Source organism: Artibeus jamaicensis, unplaced genomic scaffold, assembly GCF_021234435.1.
Source record: "Artibeus jamaicensis isolate MK-2021 breed Jamaican fruit bat unplaced genomic scaffold, CSHL_Jam_final scaffold_369, whole genome shotgun sequence".
Taxonomy (NCBI): Eukaryota; Metazoa; Chordata; class Mammalia; order Chiroptera; family Phyllostomidae; genus Artibeus; species Artibeus jamaicensis.
The window spans coordinates 40,568,714-40,580,903 of NW_026522042.1; the positions used below are offsets into that span (position 1 = coordinate 40,568,714).

Below are 12,190 nucleotides of genomic sequence, written 5' to 3' on the forward strand. Positions count from 1 at the left end.
TATATTTTTAATGGATGAGGCAAAAATAGACATCTTGAAATCCAGTAAATAATCTTGTGTACCTTTGGGATATGTTGATTTTACTTTGGAGATCGTGACTTTAAAGTCTGACAGACATTTAAAGAGGAAAAGATTAAATGTTGACCTGCTTTTACCGACAATTCTTTTGACACCAAATGCATTGTGTCTTTTCCAACGCCACTTTAACTCTCTGAGTCCCACAATTCCATTCCATTTTGACTCTATGCTTGAAGCTGGTGTTCAATCCCACAGATTAAGGGCTTAGTCCTACAAGACCAGCCCTGCTTCAGATGCCAGTACAAGTCCAGTCTCTCACTGGTACTTCAGACGAATAAGCTATAAATTCAGGGGGTTCCCACACCCCGTCCTTAGGTTGGATAACTTGCTAGAATGACTCACAGAATTCAGAAAACTGCTTTACTTACTATTTCTGGTTAATTATGTAGGATATAACTCAAGACCAACAATGAAAGGGACACCTAGGGCGAGGACTGGGGGAGGGAGCATGGAGCTTCCATGCTCTCTCCAGGAAGGCTCAGCACCTTCCCAGCACCTCGATGTGTTCGCCAGCCTGGAAACTCTCCAGACCACATTGTTCAGGGGTTTTATGGAGGCTTCATTACAAAGGCATAAATCATTAAGTCATTCCCCATTGGTAATTGAATGCAATCTCTAGCCCCTTTCCCTTCCCCAGAGGTGACTGGGGGTGGGGGTGGGGTGGCTGAAAGTTCCAAAGCTCTGATCACATGTTGTTTTTCTGGCCACCAGTTCCCATGCTTAAACTATCTAGAGGCTCATCAAGAGTCACCTCATTAGTGTAAACTCAGCTAAAGCTGACAGGGGCTTGTTATGAATAACAAAAGATGTGCCTACTTGGGAAATTCTGAAGGTTTTAGAAGCTCTGTGTCAGGAACCAGGGATAAAGACCAAATACATATTTCTTATTATATCAGAGATGTCCATGAATTGCTGTTCATGGGAGAGTTTTAGTGGCTAAGAGGTAATGCCCCTTCCCACTGACATCTACCTGAGCAATGAAGTGCCTCATTTCAGTGGTAAAAATACACGCCACTCCCCCCATCCCGTAGGACTTTGTCAAGTTACTTTCACATTAAATTTTTAAATGCTGATCATAAACATTTATATTTTTTTCTGAGTTGGCTTTCAAGCAGAAAAGGTTGCTCACCACCAGTTTAATGTCACTAGTTACCACATGTGTTTCTTGCGGATGTAAATTCTTGGGCTTGTTAAAGCAAAATGCTCCCCAGTGTGCTATGAACAGATGTTGTGGAGGCATTACCCACATCAACATAGAAAATTTCACTCTTCTTGCTTGTCAAAGCAGTTACATTGCTGATAAGCTGGGGTCTGCTCATTCCTTCATTTAGCAAATACTTGCCGAGTGCCAGGCACTGGGCTAGTCCCTGGAAATGAAAGATATAACATGCTAATTGAGGTGAAAGGCGACAACAGCAAAGGAAACAATTACAGATAGGGTGAATTTATGCAGAAAATGCTCTCACTGCTGGGATAGTGAGCTGGGGGTCAGGGGGAGGCATGGAGCCTCCTGAGAGACAAGGACGCTCCTTAAAAGAAGGACCATGTCAAGCCCTAGCTGAAGGTTGAGAAGCCTTAGTAAGAGAGGCTATGCAGACCCATGGGACAGAGGGAAGGGAAGCACAAGGTGGGGCCGAGTTTGGGGAGCTGGATGTCTGAAATAAGGCTGGTGTGGTTGGAGAGTGTTGAGCTCAGTGGGGAGGAGCACCATGCAAGGTTGGAGAAGAAGCTAAGGGCCCAGTGAGCAGGAAGGTTAGAGACCAGTGTGACACAGGAAAGTAGATATCCATATTATGGCTTACCTTCTTAGGGTATGGGAAGGAATTGGTATTTTATTTTAAGTGCAGTAAGAGGACATTGAAGGGGAAGGGAGGCCATATGTAGGAAATATGCTGTGAATAATGAACCCGCAAGCATGGAATTGGGGGACATGATACCGGTCAGTAGGTGTAGTGGTGACGGGTCAAACCACAGGTGTACTGCAGAAATGTAACTTATCCATTTTGCTTTTTAAAATAACAATTTAGCTTTTGAATCCCCATTCTTCTGGGTGGCAGAAACTCCATCTAGAGCTTTAAATGTTTAGATTCCAGGCAATTCAGTATTAACACAGTTCAGTACTTTTATCATTTGGGGATTTTCTTCCTCTTCTTTCTCCTTTTCTGCCCCCACCCCAGGGTGTTTTAAGTTCTGGGGTTTGTTTATATACCCTCATGGCCCAGAGGAACTGGACTGTGCTCCTCATCAGCCTCTGGACCCAGTGGCTTCCCTGAAATGAACAGTCTCTTCTGGAATTTCTTTATTTTTTCTTGCTCTTATCAGGCTCTTGCAAATCAAAAATGCCTTGGCTGTGGAGACTACTGATTTTTAAAAATCTACTTAAAGACCCAGTTGAATTCTGTCCCCTCCTTTTACTGAGGTGGGTGCAAATACATGCCACGTGGAACCATGAGTGGGTGCTGCTGACTTTTCAGGCACAAGATTAGAGGGGGAAGGGGGTGTGGGACAGATGCAGCGAGGAACAACACTGGCTGCCCTGACGGTGTGGCTCAGTGGGCTGGGCATCAGGGCACATGCCTGGGCTGTGGGTTCGGTGCCCATTGGGGATCCTGTGAGAGGCAACCAATCAACGTTTCTCTCCCTTTCTTCTCCCTTCCTTCCCCCTCTCTAAAAATGAATAAATAAAATTAAAAAATAAGCAACATTTGGCTGATAGTTCCGATTTCTCTCTGTCTACATTTTTTCCTAGTAGAACTTTGAGTAACTTCTTATGCCCCTCTCCCAGTGAGCACCCGGCCCCTCCCACCTCACTGTCTGCAGCCGGGAGCTGGGGCCGAAAGCTAGCAGGGGCTGTCTTCCTGTGCATGTGTTCTTTCCCTGGACACGTTCCTCTGAGGCTTTCGTTGTATCAGGGGAGGTGAGGACACTATACCAGGAATGCCAAGAGAAAGGAGCTGCCGGGCTCTGCTTTGTAACATCAAAATCAGATCTTGGCCATCAAATGCAATGACAGCGTTGAGAGAAGAAGATGGTTTGAAAACTTACAGCGAAGGCCCTGGACTAAACAGTGGGCTGAGGCGATGGGTCAGGAAGAGCTTCCTGCTCTCCCAGTGGTGAGGTGTCCCCAGGCTGCAGGAGCAGAGGTGGGGAGCGGCCCAGTGTCCAGCCCCACACATAATGCGGTTTCACTGGCTTCCAGAAGAGAATGAGGCCTCGCTTCTTCTTGGAAGAAACAGGGTTCTCCTCATGCACCCCTCATACCTTGCTGTTCCAGGGTGTGGGGGAAAGAATAGAATTCGGATGAAAGGTGAGAGGTGTCCTCGGGTCAGAGGTAACCTTCGGTTAAAACAAGGAGGCAGAGTATTTAGTGAAAAGGGTAAGGACTGGGGGACTTGTTTTTCATGGAGTGTGTGTTCTGGGAAATCTTGGAAGCTAGTCTTGTGAGAGGAGATGGGGTCGGAGCAATGAAGAATCAAGTTGTCAGAGAAGATAATCAGAGGATCTTGTGTCCCGGACAGGCACAGGGCTACAGGCCTGAGAGGCTTACTGGGCTCCTGTGGCCATGGGGTGTCCCCCTGTGGTAGCCCGGGAAGGACTCGGGTGTCCAGTAGGAGCCTTGACTAGAGAGCCAGGGATTCCCTTCAGCCACCTCTTGTGACTGAAAGAGGATTTATGACATTGTGGCCTCTTCAGTGAAAATGACTGTCACAGGCACTGCCCAGCTCTGGGTCCCTCAGAGCACCTTATGCTTTACCTAGCGCCTAGCATGCACTTAGGGAATATGTAATGAATGAATAAAAACTTGCTTTCCCATTGCACAGTTTGCTCAGACTGTGCCTGGTGGCTCGAACAATAGAAATCTGTCTCATGGTTCTGGAGGCTGAAAGTGTGAGATCAAGGTGTCCACAAGGTTGGTTCTTTCTGAGAACTGTGAGGGGGAATCTGATCTGCGCCTTCCTCTCAGCTTCTGGTGGTTTGCTGGCAGGCTTTGGTGTTTGCCGGCTTGTAGGTGCCTCACCCTGATCTCTGCCTTCATGGTCAATGGCATTCTTCCTGCGTCTCTGTCTTCACAAGGCCACCTCCTTCCTCTTCCTCCTCCTCCTCCTCCTTCTATTCTTTCTTCTTGTCCTTCTTCTGACAAAATTAGTCACCCTTATTTAAAAGAAACATTAAAAATAAGTGTGCAAAATTAAATTCTATGATTAAATACACACGAAAGGAACATGCATACTTTACATTGAAACCCACATACAAAGTTGGTTGATTACATGATGATAGAAGAACTGGCAAAACAGAGAACTTGCTGCTGCAGAATTTAAATGTTTGCAACCCGAAATCAAAACCATAAATTAGGTTTCTTTACAGGGAATTTAAAAAAATCAAATATAGACTTCAAGTAGTACTAACAGCATTGAGCCCATAACCTATTTTAGTTACCAAATGTTAAAAAAGTTATATGCTTTTTATTCTCAAAATGGTAGTGTGCAGCTCACTGCTCTTATAAATGTTGGGGAGAGAAAAACGTGGTGAGACGGGGAAGTGGAAACAGTGCTGAGACATCCTGCTCTCTCTGTTAGATGTTAAATGGTTCCTGTCTTATCATCTGAATTAAGTGACACTTTCTTCTGTGACTCATTTCTAGTCTATGCTTTCCTCTGTTCCCTGCACACAGCAGAGAAACTTTCACTGGGAGTTTCACCAGGGGACCTCAGCACCCTTGTCACTGGGTGCGCCCGGCACTCCCCTCAGCTCCGACAGCACCACCAGGGAGACAGGAGGCCAGCACCAGTGCATGCACGACCAACCACAGCATTACAACAGGCACCGAGAGGACCGTGACAGGGGGCTCACAGGGGAAGTGCCCACCTGTGTGATTTAACACAGCTGTGTCTCTTTTCTGTGTGTTCAGATGGGAGAAAATTCCTTTTTCCTTTTCTAAGGCAAGCTGCTGGTTGGTATTATTATTTTATTTAAACGTGGTTATAATGCAGGAGCTGACATTTACACATCTGTTCATTTCTACATTCTAGACTCAGTGAAAATGATGGAATCTGTTCCAAGCACAAATTTCGGTTTGTTCATCCTTTCCTCCACCCAGGCTTAAGTCTGCATGGAGCCCCAACTGTAGGTGCAAGGAAGCAGCGGACCATAAAAGCTGGCATCACGGTTGAATGCAGGTGGCAGCCGGCGGTCAGGGTGGGCTGCTCAGAGCAACTGGAGTGTCTACAGCGCCTCCGTGATTGTTCTTCCCTTAACACTGGAAACGCGAAATCTTGCTCAGGAAAACAACCTCCTGTGGCTGCGAGGCCAAGGTGCCTGGGCAGTCCCTTCAACACAAGGCTGTCGTCTTATGAAGACACTAGTCATGTTGGACGAAGGGCCTACCCTACTCCAGTGTGACCTTATTTTAACTAATTATACCTGTCCTGATCTTATTGCCAAGTAAGGTACTTTCTGAGGTACTGGCAGTTAGAACTTCAGCCTATGAGCATTTTAGGGACAGAGTTCAAACCCTAGCACTGGTCTTTTTGAAATCTATGCCATCAGAGTGTCCCATAAATACTATCTCTGAAACAGGACTTAAAGCCACCTATTTGTCCCCAGCTCCTCTTCTCGTCCCCAGTCCAGGTTGCTGTCAGCACTCACTGGAACTACTGCTATAGCCCATGGAATTGGGTTCACACGTCTCATGTGCAGAAATATATATTTTAAAATGTTCCTTAGCTTTACTGAATTTCTACCTCCTGTCACCATGGCGACTGGTACAGGAAGCTCAATCTTGTCATGCCCAGGTCAGCTCAGTGAAATTCAGTGACTTCTCAGTTAACTCGGGATTAAGCTCAGTCATATTCAAGGATGTCTCCTTCCCTCCCTCCATCCTTCTTGGCAAGGCAAAGCTATCCCTGGGGGGACCACGGCATGGTGCAGTGGCACTGAGGAGGCATCTGGATGCTTGGTCACTCTGGGCTGACATCGGTATTCCACAGTGATGTCTGGTCTTGATGGTGGGATTCTGGTGAAGACCCTCCCCTCCCCAACCCCTGCACCGGTATTTGCCGAAGCAACCTGGGCCCACATCTCAGAACCATGCTGCTGTCTATTCTGCATCTCATCCTCACGTCTGCATTCTCAGCAAGCTCATTCCCTGGAACCTGGGAGACTGGCTACTCTTCCCATAGCTGCCGGGATCTGCAGGACCCTGCAGGGCTGCCCCCTGGCCCAGAGGCCTAGGCACTTTGGAGAGGGACCTGTCCTCTGTGGGTTGATCTGCATGGGTGGCCAGTGTCCCAGAGCCCCAGGTGGGGAGTCGGCACCAGTCTCTTTTATTCCTGGATTTCCTGAAACATATTTAGAGTTCAGTGGTTTTCATAGGACTCACTGTTGACTATCATTTCTTTGTCTATAAGCTCTTGAACATTAATCCTCCCGTTCTCCTTTGTATCCTTTGTACTTAGCACAGTGGCTAATGTATTCTTGGCGCTCAGTAAAGTATCCGTGGAATGAATGAGATTCCAGCTATCTTCTGGAGAGAGTATGTGACACCTGTGAGATGACACATCTTAGGTGTTCCAGTGCGGTGGGTAAATCAGCGCAGTGGAGGCGGAGCCAACCTTCACCCAGATCCCAGCCCTGCCATTTGCTAGCCGGGCAGCCCTGGGCCAGTGACTGTGCTCTGTAAGCCTTAGCTTTCTCAGACGGGGATGGGAAACGGCTCCATAGGCTGAGATCTGGTGTAAATTAGATAATGGCCATAAAGAACTTAATGTGCCCCCTGCTGCTTAAGCAAGTACACTGTAAAGGACTGCTTTAGTTTTTACTGTGCTTTCTTTAGCTCCTGTGCACCCCTCCGAACTTCCGTATAGAGTGATTTCTGTGAGCTCTGAAGGAGGGACCCGTGCTGCTGGGCCTCAGATCCATACTTGGCTGACTGTGGAGTTGGAATTATCAAACCAGGCTCTGGAAAGGGCAGTGTGAGAGCAGCCAGAGCCCATGCCTCCACCCCGGGTTCCCTGAGAGCGATGGTCGTCCTGGTCAGGGGCTCCCCTGTCAGCTGGAAGGATGCACGATCCCCGCCACTGTTCATATGTTCAGGTAGACGGTGAAAAAAGTTACCACGGTTGAAACACAAAAGCCACTTTTTTTCCTTAGGAGGTACTAGACAATGGATCTGAACTTCATTTTAACTTCCAAAAAAAGCAGACAGGGCAGGAGGTTTTAGACCATGGGGGAGAAAAGATGTATTTTCCTGGTGGGAGTTTCTTTTGGGGTTTAGGGTGTAAGCTGCTCTGTGAACATTGGTCACGTGCTCTAATTACTGCAATGAAATGGCAGGGTACTGCTGCCTTCTTTCTGTTTCTCCACGCCAGTGTGGGGTGGGGAAGGGGTGACATCATTCTCTTCTGTCTCTAGGTCAAGCGGGTGCCAACCCGAAGGCTTGCTCCTGTTTTCCACAATTGGGTCTCACTTTGTGGGGGAAATTTTCCAACGTGCCACTCTATTCTGAGCACAGCACTTTCATTTTTATGGAGGAAGCTGAGAGAAGTCTAGCAAGTCTGAAATTGTAGGTGAGTTGGCAAGGAATAGTGACCTCCTTGTTTCTAAAGTGCACCAGGGGAAAATAAAATCATGCACGAGGAGGACTCACACACCCAAAACCAATATTACTTTCCGAGTGGAATTTCATGGAAGGAGCAGCAGTACCGAGGGCTGAGTTCCAGGGCGCTGCCAGAGCAACTGGTTACCTTGGCTTGCGGTTTGCAAAACGGGGAAACAACAACAATGCCAATGAAATCAAAGTTAGTTAATGAAGCTCCCAACAGCAGTAATTAATAGCATTGCTTTCAGCATGCTGCGCTGTTCACAGCAGCCCTTGGAGGCAGGTTTGTTAGTTTGATTTTACAGGTGGAGAAAACTGAGGCAGAGGGAAGCTCAGAAAGTTGCCCCAGTTTGTGCAGCCCGGCGGTGCAGGGCGAGGACTGGCCCACCCAGGCTCTCCTCTGCCGGCCACCCCCACGTCCCGCACAGCGCTGGTGAGGAGGGCTGCCGTCCCTCTGCTAGAAGGGAAGTCAAGTGTGTCTGGAAAAGTGCATTTTCTTGATACGGGAAGATTTACTCTGTAAAGGTCCAAATCTGATGTTAGCTACTTGATGAAGTCTTTCCATAAACATCTCTCTTCTCCAGTCTTAAACAGAGAGTACAAAAATGGACATAACTGTTTATGTCCCAGCGTATTTAACCTACCATGCATACTGTGAGCCAAACTGTCCAAGTGCTTTGCCTGTGTGATCGACCCTTGAGTCTCCTACCAAGCAGATAGAGGGGCACTGATACTGACCCCTCTTTTTGATAATAAAAGTGGGGCACAGAGAAGTGAAGTGATTGGCCCTGGGTCCCAGAATTGGGACCCAGCTGGGATTTGAACCTGGGCTCTGATTTCAGGGCTTGTGCTCTGACTGGTCAAGAGTCCTGAATGAGGCCCAGGGGAATGCTCAGTGTCATGATGGCAATGAGCGTCTTTATGGATCCCCTTGACCCCTAAGTGTGCGCCAAGCACTGCGCTGGGAGCTGCATGAGTCTCAGCTCCCTCAGTCCCCTCCACCAGCCTCAGTGGCAGGTGCTGCTGTAATTCTGTTTTATTGCTCAGGGAACGAAGACTTAGAGAGTTTGAGTGACTTCCCAACATCACTTAGCTAATAAGTGGCAAGAGTCGAGGTTCAAATTCATGTCTGTAGCACCAAAACTCATGCCTCGACCCTACTTTTCAAGGTGGCCTTAGTGAAAAGGTCTTCAGAGGTTGCCATCCTGGGGGACTGGGCACAAGCTACTCTGCTGTCATCATCCTGTTCCATTGCTTCTGCCTGTCCCAGAAGCACCAGTCTATACTTACTCTTAGCAATTTCCTGTCTGGACCAGTAGAGGCTGAGTGCTGGTCGGTGTTGAATTCACTTCAACATCAGGCTGAGCTTGTCATCTGGGACATGGTACCACAGCAGGGAGCAGAGTGATTGATTTGGGGCTTTGATACAGGCACCCAGGACCAGTTCAAAGGCAGTCAGCTGGTTAAAGTACAAAGTCAAGGCAGGTGAGGACCAAGAGGCATGCAATAATCATCAGAGGCAGGCATAGGGCCAGATGTTATTTATTGTTACACGTCACAGACATTGTTTTGCTTTCTTCATGCTGGCAATGCCCTGTTGGCAATGCCCTCCTGCCAGAGCAAGGCCAGAAAATGCCAGTGGCTCCCTTTTCCAGACTCCTTTGCAGCTACAAATAACTCTAGAACACAGTTGCAGCTAGTGAGATGTTAGGGGAAGTATGTTTTCTTTTTGATAAAAAGAGAAAGAATTGCACAGATGATATCTGCATTCAGCAGTTTATTCCTGCTGGGTGTGCAAAGGACAGTGTGATACAAATTCAGTATCTGGCATCACTGTTTTTCTTGGCTTTGTGCATGTTAAGCCTGGTACTTTTTTTATTAATACACTGTTTATACACTTTCTTACTGTTCAGTTGGACATAATCTTTGATAGGAACTATCCTTTTCTTTTTGTAGAATATCAGTAATTGAGAAACCAGGCAGATTCAGCTTCTTTGACCCTAACTGTGACTGACTGACATGACAACTGGATTGAACAAAAATTATTTTTAAGAAGGATTAAGATTCAAACTCAGGAGGAATTAAGGCAGTGGAAGGAATCAGAGCATGTGAAATTCCTTAAATAAAAATTTATTACCTTTTTTTTTAAAGGGGGAGATACGTGAGGACACTGTCTCGCTTGATCCCTCTTTTCCTGCTCTGGATTTTCTTGTGTGGGCTACTGATGCTTAGAGCTTATGACCACGAGGGATAAGACCTGGAGTGAAGGCTGAGCACAGCACCATGGAAGAACAGCAAAGTGGCAGCGCAGCCGAGCTGCTGAGACAATGCCGGAAGCAGCTACCTTTGTATTTTGTTTTCTGTGAAAAACGTTGAAGCCACTTCTAGTCCTATATTAAAGTACCCTAAGTGACATCGTCTCAGAAGGTTTCATGAACTCACCTGTATCTGTTGCAGGTGTCACTTGTACTGCCAGGCCACTGACACCCCATTTACCCAAGGCTCTGCCGGTTCTGTGTGGAACCGGAGTCATGCACTGCAGACCTAGGTGGGCCTTGAGGTGAAGGAATGGGAAAAAGCACACCTGGGCAGGGCGGGAAGGAAAGGCCTGGTGGGTTGTGCTGTTGGCTCCCTGTCTGAATGCACTCTCCTTTGCAACTGAGCTGCATTTTAAAGTTTTGGGTTAAATCATACTCTTTCCCTTCCTGCAGCCTTGTAGGTGTGTCAGGCTTCAAGAAAATTTGTCTCTGGACAACTTTCTTTATTTTGCCATAATTGGCTTGTCTCATTGCTGATGAGGCAGTTTTAACCTCGACTGAGAGACGTCCCATAACCTTTGCACAATCAGCTGGTCATCAGCGGCTGTTTGAACTATACCACTTGTAAGCTCCAGAGGCCAGTCCTTAAGGCCAGAACATCCATGAACAGTTCAGCTGCCTGCTGACCACTCCAGAGGCAGAATCAGCATTTAGTAATTTTGCACAGTTCTCTTTTTTGGGGGCAGTGATTGGTGTTCAAAAAAATCTCTTAGGAGCCATTATTATTAGATAGCATAGTTCACAGGTAAGGTGGGGACCCCAGGAGCAGTCACGTGCCCCTTCTCACAGTAGCGCCAGGGTTATTGTGTCCACATGGTGTGGGTCAAATTCATGCTAACAGAAGGATATGCCTTCTTCATGTGAAATCAGACAGTGGGTTTTTTTTTAGAGAAAAATTAGTCCTCATGCAGCAGGCATGAATCTCTATGTTTAAATTGAAGTGTTCAAAAATATAATTGTATTATTATTTTCTAGCTTTATTGAGATACAATCAATGCTGTGTAAGCTTTAGATATACAGTGTAATAATTTGGTATATGTATATATTGTGACATGCTGACTGCCACAATAAGGTTAGTTAACACATCCTTCACCTCATGTAGTTACAATATTTTCTTTTGTGGTGAGGACTTTTAAGGTCTATTAGCAACTTTCAAGTATACAATAACTAGGTGTTGGGAATCGTCCTGCCTGGTTTCAGGAGCTGTAACCCCCCCATGGCTAAGGTTGAGTCAGCGACCTTCAGACCATAAGCCACTAAGGAGACAAAGCTTATTTCCCTGGCAGGAATACCACTTCTGCTCCTTTTATTTCATCTATAACTGGCCCCCAATGCTTGATCAATTAGCCAATGACAGTAAGATTCCCCTAGTGGGGATGACCTAAGACAGGTATGATCACATGGAGGGCCCAGGGAAGGCCTTGGGGGGCTATGGAGAAAGGGGGTGATGGGTCCTCGCCCCTTGGCTTTGACATAAGCCTGAGTCTTCATTCTGTCTGCGAGAAGTCTCTAATCTCTTGGCTGCTTTACTTCCCCTGCCTCACTTAAGCCTGAAACAATGACAACTATGTTTTAGAGGAGGAAAATAGGAAAAAAAGTTTCGAAGTAAAAATTGTGGTACAATATTTAATAATATAAAAACATAATAGTTCACCAATGTAAATGTAAACAGAACTCAACAGCACCTATAACAACCATTATTCTTCCCAAATTTGGGGGAAAATGTGCGTCTTATAGTCCAAACAAACATGGTAATTCTCTTTCTGTCTTTTCATCTCCCGACATGTGGACGTACTTCTGGCTCAGCTGGGAAACACACTGTTGTTCCTGGAGTTATTCCAAATCTGGGAGTCACCCCATCCAGAGGTGTGGGCTCACTTGGTCCTTGGACCTGGGGGGCCCGCATGCGGCTGGTTGTGGACACCACCATCCTGGTTCTCCCGGCCCTTGGCTGTGGGGATTCTCTACTGCCTCCGTGCAGTGCCTGACACACAGACGTCTTTGCCGAGGCTGATTCTACTTCAGTCTGCAGTCATGTTCCTCCAGAGCCTTTCTGCGTTTCACTGTCGCTTCCAGGATTTGGTTTCATTTGGCTCTTAGAACCCACGGAACAGTTGGCGTGTCTCCCTTTTCTTCTTTTCCCTTCCTTCTCTCCCTTCTATACCTCAACCCACACGGAAAGGGAAATGTTTTCTAA

General features: G+C 46.8%; 1 non-coding gene across 1 annotated transcript; it reads left to right on the plus strand.

Moving 5' to 3' along the window:
- Positions 1–9,424: 9,424 nt before the first annotated feature.
- Positions 9,425–9,564, plus strand: LOC119053321 (small nucleolar RNA SNORA8). Its single transcript, XR_005083270.2, has one exon. It is a non-coding gene; the product is annotated as a small nucleolar RNA SNORA8 (small nucleolar RNA).
- Positions 9,565–12,190: the final 2,626 nt, after the last annotated feature.